The sequence below is a fragment of the Temnothorax nylanderi genome, unplaced genomic scaffold, assembly GCF_030848795.1.
Source record: "Temnothorax nylanderi isolate EJ_2023f unplaced genomic scaffold, tnyl_v1.0 TNYL_tig0445_pilon, whole genome shotgun sequence".
In the NCBI taxonomy this organism is placed as follows: Eukaryota; Metazoa; Arthropoda; class Insecta; order Hymenoptera; family Formicidae; genus Temnothorax; species Temnothorax nylanderi.
This window is the reverse complement of record NW_027249507.1, coordinates 1,131-13,728: the sequence shown is the minus strand read 5'-3', so window position 1 is coordinate 13,728 and position 12,598 is coordinate 1,131. Positions and strand designations below refer to the sequence as shown.

The window sequence follows — 12,598 nt, the reverse complement described above, 5'->3', positions numbered from 1 at the left end:
ATGATTATTTTAAAAGAAAAGGAGAGGAAGGGGGAAGAGGAGAAAAGGAAAAGGCGTTTAAAAGGAGTAGGAAAATGGTGAGATCGCCAGAGGGGAAAGAACAGATGATAAGGATAATGAGTAAAATGATGGAGGAAATACGGAAATTAAAGAAAGAACAGAAAGAGAGGGTAGAAGGTAGAAAGCAAGAAAGAGAAAGAAATGATAAAAAATGAGATTAAGAAGATGAGGGCGGATGTGGAGGAAAGAAAGGTGAAATGGCAGAAGGAAAGGGAGGAATTGAAGAAGGAGATAGAAGAGTTGAAAGAAAGACTGGAGAGTATAGAGAAGGAAAAAGATGGAAGGAAGGAAGGGCAGGGAGAAGTGAAAGAGGAAGGAAAGTAAGAGATAGGAAAAAGAGATAAAGCAATGGAAGTGAAAGTAAGAGAGCTAGAAAGGTGGGGAGAGTTAGAAGAGAGAGACAGAAGGAGAAACAATGTAGTAGTAAGAGGGGTGGAGGTGAAAGAGGGAATGCTAAAAGAAGCGGTAGAGAAGATATGGCTAGAGATGGGGGTGCAGGGAGAAATAGAGGAGGTAAAAGAGATAGGAAGTAAGATGAAGAAAGAGAAGAAAATGGTTTTAATTAGGTTAAAAGATAGAGAAAGAAAAAGAGAGGTAATGCAGAGGAAGAATGTGTTGAAAGGAAGGATGGAAAGAATAGAGGATGACATGACCTTGAAGGAAAGGAAAATGTATTGGAGCCTGGAGAGGATAGCTGAGAAGGAGAGAAGGAATAGGAGGAGAGCTTGGGTAAAGTACGGAAAGATTTGGATAGAGGGGAAGTGGTGGAGTTGGGATGAGGAAAAAGAAGTGAAAAAGAGGTAAAGGAGGGGAGAATGGGGAAAGGGGGAAGAAAGGAATGCGGGAGAGAGGAGGAGGAGGGGAAAGAACAGGAAGGAAGCCTAAAGATAGGCTTTTGGAATGTAGCGGGAGTGAAGGAAAAACAAGAAGGGTTTTGGGAAAGGATAAAAGAGTGGGATGTCGTGGGATTGGTGGAGACATGGCTGGAACAGAAGGAATGGGAGAAGATGAAGAATAGGGTGCCAAAGTAGTTCAACTGGAGGATACAGGGTTCAAGGAAGAAAGAGTTGGAAGGAAAGGAAGAGGAATAGGTGGGACAATGATGGGAGTCAGAAAAGGGTTAGAAGGGGAAGAAGAATGGGTGGAGGAAGAGGGTTTAATGATTAGAGAAGTAAGATGGAAGAAGGAGAAATGGAGATTGGCAACAGTTTACGTAAGCGGCAACTTGGACAAGATAATGGGTAAGATAAAATCGGTAAAGGAGAAGGAAGGGAGAGAGGAGGGATGGATAGTGAAGGGGGCGATTTCAATGCGAGAACAAGAGAGAAAGGAGCGCTGGAGGATGAAGAAGAGGGAGTTGAAAGAAAATTGAAAGATAAAATGATAAATAGGTAGGGGGAAGGGCTGATTAGATAGGTGGAAGAGGAAGGATGGGAAATTATGAACGGAGCAAAGGAGGGCGATGAGGAGGGGGAGGTGACTTTTACAGGAGGAAGGGGGGAAACAGTGATCAATTACGCAATAGGAGATAGAAAAGCTTGAGAAAGAGTGACAAGATTGGAGATGGGGTGTGAGGTAGATTCGGATCAACAATCAGTAGCAGTACGGTTGGACAAAGGGGGGGGGGGTTGGTGAGAGGAGAGGGACAATAGCGGAGGGAGAGAGGTGGGTGGAAAAGACGGACTGGTCGAAAGAGGCAAGAGAGGAGTTTAGAAGAAGGACGGAGGAGGTAGAAATAGGTAGGGGGGCAATAGATAAAGAGGTCGAAAAGTTGACAAAAAGAATTAAGATGGAAGTAAGGGTGAGAAGGGTAAAAAGAGGGGCAGAAGGAAAGGGAGTATGGTGGGATGGGAACTGTAGGAAGAAGAGGGAGGAGGTAGAAAAGTTATTAAGAGACTGGAAAAGAGGAAGAAAACACAAAGAAGATCATAAGAGAAGAAAGAAGGAGTATAAGGAAATGTGTGAGGAAAAAGGAAGAAAAAAGGGAAATCTGCTGAAAGAGGTGAGAACAGAGAAGCAGGCGTGGGAAGTAATAAACAAGGAAAGGAGAAGAAGGGTAGAAATTAATAAGGAGATAACAATAGAGGAGTGGGATAAATACTTTAGGTGATGTTAGAAGGAACGGAATACAAGCGAAGGCTAGGAGAAGGAGAGGAGGGAGAGTAAGGGGCGGAGGGGGAAGTGGAGAAAGAGAAGGAGATAGGATGGGAGGAAGTAGAGAGAGTGCTGAAAGGGCTGAAAAAAGGTAAAGCGGCGGGAGAGGACGAGATAGAAATGAAGTGTGGAGTTATGGGGGAAGTGGTTTAAGAAAAGCGTTATGGGAAGTATGCAGGAGAGTATGGAAAGGAGAAGGTTTTCCAGAGGCGTGGAAGGACGGAGTAGTCGTTCCGATAGCGAAAAAGAGGGGCAAAAGAGGTGAGTGAGCATAGAGGGATTACGCTGCGCGCTGATGCCGACGGCGTACAAAGTGTACGCGTCGATATTAGCAAATAGGTTGAGGGAAGAGATGGTGGAGAAGGGGATGATTCCAGAAAGCCAAGCAGGGTTTAGGAAGAGGAGAGGAGTGGTGGACAACATTTACACACTGAATTATGCGATAGGGAAGCGATTAAAGAGGAAAAAGAAGGTAGTGGCTGCTTTTGTCGATCTAAGGGCAGCATTTGATTCAGTGGACAGGAGAGTTTTGGAAAATGTCTGAAAAAACCATGGGTGAGTGAGAGGTTGGGAAAGAGGATCATGGAAATATACGAGAAAACAAGCAGTGTAGTGAGGGTGGAGAAAAGATACGGAAGGAAATTTTGGACAGCGAGAGGGGTAAACGGAAAAATTAACAGAGCCGATCAGGATTTAAACTCGAAACCTTTCATTTTCTACCTTCGTAGTCTGTTACTGTGTGTTGCTTCACAATTGCTTTACCCCACATAGCAAAATGTTGGCAGTATGCCGACAGCATGCCAGTAAATTTATCTCATAATTTCGCAGCGAGATCTTCTTATGCTGTGTTTTTATTCTATTCGATTTGATTTTTACTACCTTATAATCTGTTTTATCAATAAGTATACCAGTTTACGTTGCATCTCAATTTTATATTTAAATATAAAACTGCATTATGAGAAAATAAAAAAAGAAAAATTTAAATAGTTTTAGGACGTTACAAACATGTAAAATGATCTAATATTATCAATAATATATTCACTATTATTTAAACTGTACAATTAGTAAAAGAAATATGGGTAAATTTTATTTTTAATAATTGCTTTTGAATGATTCGTTTTTACGTCTATGGGTTTTTACGTCTATAATTATATAAGTAAATTAGGTCCTCATCAGCATTAATAAAGTGCGGTGTTTAGTTTTCGAGAAATAAAAGGTGTCGCTTTAGAGGACCTATGTCGAGATTAGCGACTTACCTCTTCACTACTAATAAAAATATAAAAAATGTATTGTTGTATATTCGTGAAATAAAATAAATGCGCGCGCGTAGCGCGCGCCTGTGTTGTTCTATTCGTGAAATAAAATAAAAGCGCGCGCGTAGCGCGCGCCTGTATTGTTCTAGTCCTATATAAAAAAAGTCATGGAGACGCGAGAAGTTGTTGTTTGGAGTCGAATATCTCGCACGTAGTGTTGCCGCTTTTTCCGTGCCGGTGATTGGCCGGTCGAAGCCGGGCGATCGAGATTGCGGCGAGATTGAATAATATGTTGTGACGGAATGATAGTTCGTGTCATGTGAGATTAGTAGTGATAGTTTTCAAATTTATTGTTTATTATTATGTGGTGTGAAAGATAATGCGTGAGATCTGTGTGAGAAGGTAAAACGTGTATCGATATCATCAGTTAGTACGAATGACGCTAATATTGCGATGTGCGATGCGATAGTGCGAACTGTCACGGTTCGTGTCGAGTGAGGTAATGTGGTTCTAATTTGTCTATTGTCTATTTGTCTTTTTATATTATATATATATATATATATGTTGCAGTGTGTAATATATTCCGTTTAACCAGCGAGAGAGGGAGAGAGAGAGAGAGAGAGAGGTCCTATTAAACTTTTATTGTCTTAGCATTGCGATGCTAGGTATCGCGTTGCTTGAGAATTTGAGAGAGAGAGAGAGAGAGAGAGAGAGAGAGAGAGAGAGAGAGAGAGAGAGAGAGAGAGAGAGAGAGAGAGAGAGAGAGATAGAGAGAGAGAGATAGAGAGAGAGAGAGAGAGTTTGGTTTTTTCTTTGAAGGGTAAAGTGCCTTTAACGTTGCATCGAAAACTTCGTTTATTAGGTAAGTTGGTAACGAAAGGTATATTTGCTTCATATATGCTATGTTTCAATATTTATTGCTTTTATTAAATATCTAAAGTACACGTAATAGTAATTATAGATTTTAATATGGATAATAATTATTGAAACATAGCCACATTTAATCTTGCAATCTTATATTTCATATGTAAGTAGGTGTAAATAATAATTTTTATGTTATTTTGCAGTATATTGTATCACGTTTAGCTAACGAGACAATTCTTACATAGTACAGATGTAATATTGAGTAAGTTCAGTAATAAGAAGAAAAAGAGAGTGGGTAGAAGTTTCATTTCTCTCGAAAGGTTGAGGTAAAGCAGTATACATATTATTATTTACATCAATTTACATATGACATTAGATTATAAGGTTAAGTATGACTGTGTTTGATATTCATTTTTTGTACTGAAAATATATAATTATTCTTACATACACTTTAGATTTTAATACGAGCAATGGATACTGAAATGCAGTAAATTCTATAAAGTTAATTTTTAACTTAATTAACCTTTTCTCATTGCAGTAATTACATAATTTTAAAAACAGAGAAAGGGGGAAGTTTTGTCCTTTTCTTAGAAAATCCAGATGCTTTGAACGCTGCAGAAAGAATAATGCATACGTTATACATATAAGCATATACAGTATTTGAGGATATTGAAGATTGACTTTACACAATCTGAAAAACGCATTAAATTGGCCAGCATTTTTGTCACTATTGTCTATTATGGCAAGCAATACATTCCATGTATGGATGCTTGGGGGCGATGCATTGTCGATTTTACGCTAAAGGTCTCGCCGCTCTGATAACAGGTAAGACGCGAAATATTGTATATTTAAAACGCCGATAACATGAAGCATAATATATTATATGACACCATAATTTTTTTTACATAGGGCTTTAGCCTAGGAGGAGGACGAGGATAAAGTGAAGAGGTAGGAGCAACGTAAAGAACGCAAAGAAAAAAACGAGAAAAGAAACGTGACGAAGATGATGGCAAAGGAAAGTGGGAAACCGATAAAGGCGGCGTGGCTATTCCCTTCGAGAAACTGAAGATGTTTGCCAAGGACGCAGAAATTAATATTGGTGCGGTATTGAAAAAACTTTCTGTCGGTATGTATCATGTTACAAACTTACGATAAAATTAAACAAAGTCTACACTCATTTACGTCTTCTTTTTGATTAATTAATATTCAGTTATTATAAAGATTATAAAATGGTAAAGGGTTATACATATTTTAAAAGTTTAAACAAGTTAATAAGAAAATATTCAATTTTTCAATGTTTTGTTCAATTGTATTATGTGCACTTAATTTAGTACACATTGGTTGATAAAGTATAATTTAAAATGTGTCTATACTTTGTGTTAATACTGATTAGAAATGCGACCTGATTATGCGATTTTACTGTTGTATCTTTATCGATTTAATTTCTACGAGTTAATTTTCGATTTTATTATGTATTTTTTCAAAATAATAAGATAATTTTATAATTTTGTTTATACATGTTCTATTTTGCTATCTTATGTATAAAATAATGCATATCGTAATTACTAATCTTGCGTTCGATTTCTCCCGCTGGAAAGTGGGAATCTATTGTTAACGTGATGTACACTATAGATTTTCATTATTGACGCTTTATAGTTTACGCTACATACACTATACATCTTCGGTTCCAGTGGGAGAAACCAAAAGTATCTTAAATAATTACGACAAAATAATGTAAATATCTACATTATTATTGTAAGGAATTCATGTTTAACAATAATTTGCAGGGAAAGGCCAAAGAGAACATCGGTCTCATCCTCCTCGTATGCAGCAGAGCAATAAGCCTAAAGAAGCTCTGGTTAATGGTACAGTGGCTGAGCAACTACGTTGCGTTGTCGCTAATCGTCAATTGCTAATAACGTTGCTATGTTATACCTGATGAGAGTTGTTAACTCCAGCATGTAACATGATGCATACCGACGCAAGGACTACACGATTATGGAACGCCGCATGATTAGTCTACGCTCGTTGTTAAGACTGTTTGCTACCGACATAAGAATACGGCAATTGTTTAAGAAATCGTCATTCTCCTTAAACAAATTTAAAAACACAATATTAATATTTATGCATGGTTTAGTTTAATGATGGTAATTACATTGTCATGTTTGATATACGGATACATTCATTGGGAGATAGAGGAGTAGCATTTGGTAGAGAATTCCCCGATTGTGAAACTGTGCCTCATTTTTGTACCAAGCTCCTAACTTACGTGGCAGTGGTTTGGATGTACCGTATGGTATACCTTGGTTACTCATTAACGTTTAACGATCTAATATTAGGCTAGATAACGCGCGGCTCATACAATTATCGCTCTGGATAGGTTTTTTATCTAAGATATGTCGCTCAGTACTTACACAATATATATAATTTGGTATTTGCAGTGTGATGTTCTGGTATCGTTCTGATATCGAGTTTATTTAATTTAGCTTAATAGAGTTTTAATCCGATAGGCAAATTATTCAACATACTTTTCACGAATGTTCCGTATTGAGGTAAAATATGTATATTGTTGCTTTGATACTTTATCACTTTATTACTCGATCCGATAATCTCGTGGATTACTTTGATATGCGCTATCGGTGATGATTATAAAAATCGAAAAACGAATGCGATATAACTAAGATGCAACTCGATGCGGTACAAGGAAAATGGATTTTCGTTGTTATTTAATCGTAACAATGGTAGCTGCAATCTCCAAGAAATTCTGGTTCAAAGGTATTCTCAATAATGTTCCTTTCTATTTACTTGAGAAAATTGAGTTTTTGATTTATGATTATTAGAGTTATTTAACAACACTAGATTTTTACGTTTCAAAGCTGTGTTAATTAATAGCATCATGATGATGGCGAAAATGACTTGTTCAATTCTAACATTCTTCTAAACTTTAGGATTCGATATCGAGTTTTTTTCTGCATTGTTTCGCGTGATTTAAAAAGAAAGTAAACGTATACTTAGTAATACCAATGTATGATGTGCTAGAGAGAAAGAATGATACATGTTTTATGATATCTAGCTAAAGTGCAGACTTAGCACATACCTTTATTACTATAATACTACTCAGTCGAAATGTGGATATCTGAACAAATAACTAGCTTTACTATACTAAGTTATAAAATAGATATGATCAATTGTTTTAATTGATTATCAACATTTATTAAAAATCAGTTATCAATTTAAAACAGTTGTTTCTTCGGATATGACAACAACTATAATCAGACGTGTTTTATGAATTTTGCAAAAACACATGGCGATTGATGCAATATATCGACACCTAACAAAACAGCTGTCATTTTATCTGAATATTCGTATAGCAGCCAAAAAATTGAGATATCCCTCAACCTGCTTGTTTCAGATACATTTGTATTGATTGTAATTTGTGCATAATTTAAGAATAAAACATTTCTGTACATAAACGCAATTGGTACGATAAACCTTTCTCTTAATATAAATAATGTGACACATTTTATTTTTTGTAAATTGTAGAAATAGTATCTCTTCCCTCTGCCTCCCTTGCTCACTTAATAATTATACACGCGGGGGTATACTCAAGTAGTTAGATTGAATTTTTTCAATTAAACTTGTTTAATTTTACATTCTATTTGATTAAATTCTAATTAATTTAATAAATAAAACTTGCATGTTAGTAAAAGAGTGTTATATTAATTAAAGAAAACATTTGTACGACACAAATTGTAATGATCTTTCTTTATTCAGGAAAAACATTGAACGCGATTATTTTTGCATGTATATATATATTTTTTGTCCAGTAAAAGGACTACTCTAATATATATATATATATATTATATATATATATATATATATATATATAGGTATATCTTATATATATATATATATTATATATATATTACGACTTACGACATCCATTGTAAACCCGGCCAAATAGCTCTGTGAACATGAGGCTGGATTTTCAAGGAAAGAAAATAGCAGACCCTAAGAGCACAGTTGACGGAAAGTCGACGGCAAGTCGACTTTATAAGTCGACTTCTAGTCGACTTCTAAAAATGGCGGAAAGTCGACTAAAAGTCGACTTTCTAAAATGGCGGAAAGTCGACTAAAATTCGACTTCTAAATAGTCGACTTATAAAAAGACGGAAAAACAGTCAAGCGGCGCGTCATGCATCTCAATATGGCGGCGAATCTCGAGGAGGCTGGAGGACCAGATGAGTGGACCAGAGTTACGCGAGTGCGAGGAATACGTGCCGCGAGACAGGACACGATAAGACGCCAGATAGTTCTTGCAGGTATGGCGGATCAAGTCGCGAGAAGGTTTTGCCCGACGAGGTAAAAGAGGATCAGGATAAGGCCAAGTGGAAACATGCTTACAGGTAGGTATGGTGTGTTATTAATTATCATCGATAATTAAGACCTATTGAATGCGACCTCTCCTTCTGTATCATCTTTCAGAACACAGAAATGAAGGAACCTGTGTTCATGCATTCTTCGTGCGTTCTACGGAAATCAGTCCGGAATAGGTGGTTTATAAAGAGGTGTACGAAAACAAATAAGATGTACATGCGAGGTGTCACGGTGATAGAACCCGAATGATTGCCGAAATTCGCCCATGCTATGCCATCTTAGTGAACCATTGGTTGATCACCGCCAAGGTATTTTTATCACAATTGTTGCTTTATAATGTTTTTCCTACTTATTTATAAAGATATTTATAGATATAATCAATGACCGGGAAGATCATTTGCCGCGTGTCTGGTACATTCGGAAAGCCGAATGGGCACTACCATCGATGGATGTAGAGCATCCGTGGACGGTGTCAAGTGGTTAGCGTATTTCTTCTTGGAGGGTCAAGTGTGCCCTAAGCTGAAACGATTTGTCCCGTCGCTGCTGACGACACCTGGGAGCATCACCAAGTCATGGGCCAGATAAATCGTTATTCTATCTCCTTTTGATTTCACGTTGATTCATCAAATAGATTACATCAATTCAATATGATTTTTTCAGGTTGATACCACGCACTCATCAAGCAATAGTACAAACGCTGCAGTCGCAGGGAGTCGTGTCCAAACACAAACTGCTAGAAATCTGGGGTTCGGATAAAAAAATGTGAGATTTAATTTATAAAAATATTTAGATATTATCATAGACTTCTATACAATACTAGACCGCTGACAGACATCTCGGCCGTGATGCTTGCCGCCATGTTGATTTTAGTCAAGATATGCTATACTACTATTCTATACAAGTGGTTTTATACAAGATTTCTATACAATAGTTGGCATATACAGAATGTCCAAAAGAAAGGTTTTAATACTACAGGAGTAGTGGTTCGATTTCGGCATCCAAGTACGCTACACGTCGAAGGCATGACTTACAAACTTATTGATAACATGTACCAATATTTAACACAAAAACATTTGCCTGCTTCGTTATGTACTGTAATAACGAATGCAGATAAACGCACATCATGAGCAACTGAACACCCGATAGTAACTTATTGTTAATTCAATATGGCCGCACCCTTCACTAACACCTGCACCTTGCACTCGCATCAGCTTTTCGGCAGTGCGTCCATAGATGTTAGTGGTCTAGTATAAAAGTCTGTGGATATTATAATATTTATATAATATATTATATATATAAAACAAATTATTATATATTTACAAACATTATGATAATAATATGATATATATTTATATAGCTAATTTTGCATATTGTTCGCGATTAACGCTGGAATGTTTTAATTTTAGTTCTGTTATTGTCAGCTTACCAGAAGTGGCTGCCGGAATCCGCGCACGCAGAAGTGGCACAGATATGGCCGCCTTTGTAATAAGAATAAAACATTAGGATTGTAATTATACAGTTTTTTAGATAATTAAATTATTTTATATATGAAAAAAAATCGAAATGCATCAGTTTTAGCCCTCCAGCAGGGGTCGATTGTGTATCTTGAAATAATGAGGTAAAAATTACAAAAGTGAGAAAATTCATTAGCGCATCTACGATTTTATTTACAAAAATCTTATAAAATCTGTTAACTTTTGTTATTTTACCTTGTTTCAAGATACACAATCGACCTCCAGACGTACGCGGCGGTTTATTTTATCGACTTTAAAAGTTGGCGGGAAGTCGACTTTCGTCATGACGGGAAGTCGACTTTCATCATGACGGGAAGTCGACTTTAAGTCGGTGGTTTTTGCGACATTCGCCGACTTCAAGTCGACTTCAAGTCGACTTTCGTCCTTAAAAATGTCGACTTTCTCTGCCAAGTCAGTTTCGGTAGAAGTCGACTTCAAGTCGACTTAAAGTCGACTTTTTGCTCTTAGGGAGAATAAAATAATAGTAGAATTATTTTGATTTAGCCCTGTAGAAACTAAAACAAGTATTACAAGGCTAACCAATCAAATGATTCCGTTATTATTCCGTTCCACTTTTTCTTTTTTCATAAGGATCCAGCCTGAATCAGACCGCGATCATAATAAAAGCAAAATGGCGATAATCGCGATAAATCGATATATTTACCGTTAATGTCACCTTTCTGATTATCTAGGATTCTATGCACAACTTGCTTCGTGTGGTCACAGTCAATTGTCAGTAAAAATTTTAACAATTTCATTTTTGCAAGTTGAAGTTAAAATTAAGAAGAAAGAGAGAAGAAGATAAAGAAGAAAAAAATAAATAGCGTTACAAATAAAAGTAATGTACGTACCCTAAGAGCAAAAAGTCGACTTTAAGTCGACTTCTACCGAAACTGACTTGGCAGAGAAGTCGACATTTTTAAGGACGAAAGTCGACTTGAAGTCGACTTGAAGTCGGCGAATGTCGCAAAAACCACCGACTTAAAGTCGACTTCCCGTCATGATGAAAGTCGACTTCCCGTCATGACGAAAAGTCGACTTCCCGCCAACTTTTAAAGTCGATAAAATAAACCGCCGCGTACGTCTGGAGGTCGATTGTGTATCTTGAAACGAGGTAAAAATAACAAAAGTTACAGATTTTATTAGATTTGATAAATAAAATCGTAGATACGCTAATGAATTTTCTCACTTTTGTAATTTTACCTCATTATTTCAAGATACACAATCGACCCCTTGCTGGAGGGCTAAAACTGATGCATTTCGATTTTTTTTCATATATAAAAATAATTAATTATCTAAAAAACTGTATAATTACAATCCTAATGTTTTATTCTTAATTACAAAGGCGGCCATATCTGTGCCACTTCTGCGTGCGCGGATTCCGGCAGCCACTTCTGGTAAGCTGACAATAACAGAACTAAAATTAAACATTCCAGCGTTAATCGCGAAACAATATGCAAAATAGCTATATAATATATATCATATATATCATAAGGTTGTAAATATATAATAATATTGTTTTATATATATAATATTTATTATAAATATATAATATCCACAGACTTTTATACTAGACCACTAACATCTATGGACGTACTGCCGAAAAGCTGATGCGAGTGCAAGGTGCAAGTGTTAGTAAAGGGTGCGGCCATATTGATTAACAATAAGTCACTATCGGGTGTTCAGTTGCTCATGATGTGCGTTTATCTGCATTCGTTATTACAGTACATAACGAAGCAGGCAAATGTTTTGTGTTAAATATTGGTACATGTTATCAATAAGTTTGTAAGTCATGCCTTCGACGTGTAGCGTATTGGATGCCGAAATCGAACCACTACTCCTGTGTAGTATTAAAACTTTCTTTGGACATTTGTATATGCCAGACTATTGTATAGAAATCTTGTATAAAACCACTTGTATAGATAGTAGTATAGCATATCTTGACTAAAATCAACATGGGCAAGCATCACGGCCGAGATGTCTGTCAGCGGTCTAGTATTGTATAGAAGTCTATGATAATATCTAAAATTATTTTATAATTAAAATCTCACATTTTTATCCGAACCCCAGATTTCTAGCAGTTTGTGTTTGGACACGACTCCTGCGACTGCAGCGTTTGTACTATTGCTGATGAGTGCGTGGTATCAACCTGAAAAAATCATATTGAATTGATGTAATCTATTTGATGAATCAACGTGAAATCAAAAGGAGATAGAATAACGATTATCTGGCCCATGACTTGGTGATGCTCCCAGGTGTCGTCAGCAGCGACGGGACAAATCGTTTCAGCTTAGGGCACACTTGACCCTCCAAGAAGAAATACGCTAACCACTTGACACCGCCGCCACGGTGCTCTACATCCATCGATGGTAGTGC

The 12,598-nt window shown here is 36.8% G+C and overlaps 3 long non-coding RNA genes across 5 annotated transcripts; 2 read left to right on the top strand and 1 right to left on the bottom strand.

The window, feature by feature from the left end:
- Positions 1-3,687: 3,687 nt before the first annotated feature.
- On the top strand, positions 3,688-6,769 carry LOC139782852 (uncharacterized). 3 transcript variants are annotated; one of them, XR_011721027.1, is made up of 5 exons: positions 3,691-3,966; positions 4,038-4,329; positions 4,535-5,156; positions 5,241-5,457; positions 6,119-6,769. It is a non-coding gene; the product is annotated as an uncharacterized lncRNA (long non-coding RNA). The 3 variants fall into 3 exon arrangements; XR_011721028.1 differs by having other exon boundaries at positions 3,688-3,950; positions 4,038-5,156; XR_011721026.1 differs by having other exon boundaries at positions 3,688-3,966; positions 4,038-5,156.
- Positions 6,770-8,539: 1,770 nt separating this feature from the next.
- Positions 8,540-10,266, top strand: LOC139782850 (uncharacterized). The gene is made up of 3 exons (XR_011721022.1): positions 8,540-8,737; positions 8,824-9,470; positions 10,115-10,266. It is a non-coding gene; the product is annotated as an uncharacterized lncRNA (long non-coding RNA).
- A 1,262-nt stretch (positions 10,267-11,528) lies between these two features.
- Positions 11,529-12,342, bottom strand: LOC139782854 (uncharacterized). The gene is made up of 2 exons (XR_011721030.1): positions 12,274-12,342; positions 11,529-11,639 (listed from the first exon to the last, which is right to left on the bottom strand). It is a non-coding gene; the product is annotated as an uncharacterized lncRNA (long non-coding RNA).
- Positions 12,343-12,598: the final 256 nt, after the last annotated feature.